General features: G+C 39.9%; 1 protein-coding gene across 1 annotated transcript in view; it reads left to right on the forward strand.

Annotated features, from left to right (window-relative positions):
* The first annotated feature begins 1,342 nt into the window (after positions 1-1,342).
* LOC128251045 (zinc finger protein 675-like) overlaps positions 1,343-2,360 on the forward strand; it is an 8,318-nt gene continuing 7,300 nt past the window's right edge. Inside the window, exon 1 of the mRNA XM_052977353.1 lies at positions 1,343-2,205. The gene's annotated coding sequence lies outside the window, so the exon portion shown is untranslated. The remainder of the gene's footprint in view (positions 2,206-2,360) is intronic.

Genomic DNA, 2,360 nt, shown 5'->3' on the forward strand with positions numbered 1-2,360 from the left:
AGATTCCGATTCTGAAAAAAAAATTTTCAAAAATCTCAATTTCAAAATTTCGATCCCCCCACCCGGTTTTTATATAGACCCACAGGGTAAACTTAACCCTAACACTAGTTTTGTGAGATTTGGCTGTTATTTCTAGCATGTAATTAGCCTGCTTGGTGGGGGGTTGAGATTTTTCAAACAATTTTTTTTCAGAATCGGAATCTCCATAGCCTAAAACGTGGGATTCCGTAAAAAAAATAAATAAATAAGGGGGGGGGAAGGTTCAGATTACATATAGTCCGTCTTCGCCCAAAAAATTATGTTTTCTGAATTAAACTGAAAGTTAGTAATTTTGAGGGCTGGAGACGAGTTGATTATATCGCCATCACTACTCGACAGGTAATTTATTTTATTCATCCTGGAAAGCTGAAGAGAAAAGTTACCTGCAATGGGATTTGAACTCAGAACATAAAGAGTCGGAAAACAGATGCAAAGCATTTAAAAAAAAAAAATTTTTCCCTTTTTTTTCTGATGCTGTAACAATTCCGCCACCTCGGAGGTAGAGTAATCCCTCGCCTTTCTCGCCTGTTACATTCCAAAACCCACCGCGATAGGTGACAATCCACGAAGTAGCACCAGTACTGCATATTTTTAAAACTTATTTTTATGATTTGTATATATTTATGTTATTATAAATGCAAAATAACACCACTCACTTGCCTCCCGAGTTTCATTCTTTGTTTACTCATCTACGGTACGTTACGTATTTTCTTTTAATATATTATAATTATAATTATAATCAATTGCAACGTGGAAGGTGTTTATAAGCCATTTAAAATAACACACAAAATCCGTTAGATTCTCACAGAATTTTGTCAGTGAACAGGTCGCGGTCTCAAAGCGACGAAAATATTTTGACAAATTAAATTTAAATGTTGAAGTGAATCTAACGGATTTTGTGTGTTATTTTAAATGGCTTATAAACACCATCCACGCTGCAATTGTTTTCGTTCCAGCACACGATCTCAGATCAGGTCACTTGCTATGCAAGTGCATCTCCATATAATTATAATATTATAATCATATTATAATTATTATAATATTATAATTATAATTTGGTCCTGAAATCGAAGGAAAGTTCTGGCATATTTGACCAGAAATAGCAAGCAATCCTTTCGAACCAAACCTATAGTCTTAAAACAAAGAAAATACCTGAAAAACAGAAAGGATGACCACGTTGAGAACACAGCAGAGGTAAAGCATACGCTGAAAACGGGTGGGGTACGTAACAAAAGCCCCAACACTCATCATGTGTACGCACTCTTTTCTTCCGCCGAGAACACTTGTTCGTATACAATGGCGGTTGACCTGGCAATAAGCAATACTTGATATATATTTCATCACTACTATTCAGGCAGAAGTTATTTATAGCGAAAGGGACTTTCCAAACCACACACACTTACATATATAAGGAGGGGAAAGGCTATTACAACAGTAGTGTTTACATATATATATGGCTGTGTGGTAAGTAGTTTGCTTACCAACTACATGGTCCCGGGTTCAGTCCCACTGCGTGGCATCTTGGGCAACTGTCTTCTACTATAGCCTCGAGCCGACCAAAGCCTTGTGAGTGGATTTGGTAGACGGAAACTGAAAGAAGCCTGTCGTATATATGTGTGTGTTTGTCCCCCCAACATCGCTTGACAACCGATGCTGGTGTGTTTATGTCCCCGTAACTTAGCGGTTCGGCAAAAAAGACCGATAGAATAAGTACTAGGCTTCCAAAGAATAAGTCCTGGGGTCGATTTGCTCGTCTAAAGGCGGTGCTCCAGTCAAAAGACTGAAACAAGTAAAAGAGTATGTAAGAAGTTTCCTATTCCATTTATTCAAAAGCGTGTGTAAGCAACTGGTACTTCGAAACTTCAACATACTGTCAGACAAGTTTACTACTGTTTCTACACACCTCATAGTTTCTGTGGTATGACGTCAGTGACTAGGGAGGCTGACCGAAAGGGCGAGTTGACCGGAAGAGGAAAAAGGGCAGAGGGAGCCTCGATCGGGATTTCGTGCCCTTTTCGAACGGGGTCGTGGTCAGGAGAAGACGTGCTAATCGACGGTCTAGGTTTGGGAGAAGCAGCTGCTATTCCTAGTGTTCTTTGGGTCGGGGCAAGCTTCGAGGATCTGATACCGCAAGACAGACTCGCAGTCGACGAAAGGGAAACCGAGGTAAGGCGATTACATCTACTCGCACGCACACACCACAGTTTCTGGGAATTACAGTTGTTGCTTGTAACACACTTCCTTTCGCCTAAAATTTGTAAGAATTTTCGGTAGAGACGGACTATATGCCCAAATCGTTTTACTAAATCATCCCGACGGGC

This window comes from Octopus bimaculoides, chromosome 28, assembly GCF_001194135.2.
Source record: "Octopus bimaculoides isolate UCB-OBI-ISO-001 chromosome 28, ASM119413v2, whole genome shotgun sequence".
NCBI lineage: Eukaryota > Metazoa > Mollusca > Cephalopoda > Octopoda > Octopodidae > Octopus > Octopus bimaculoides.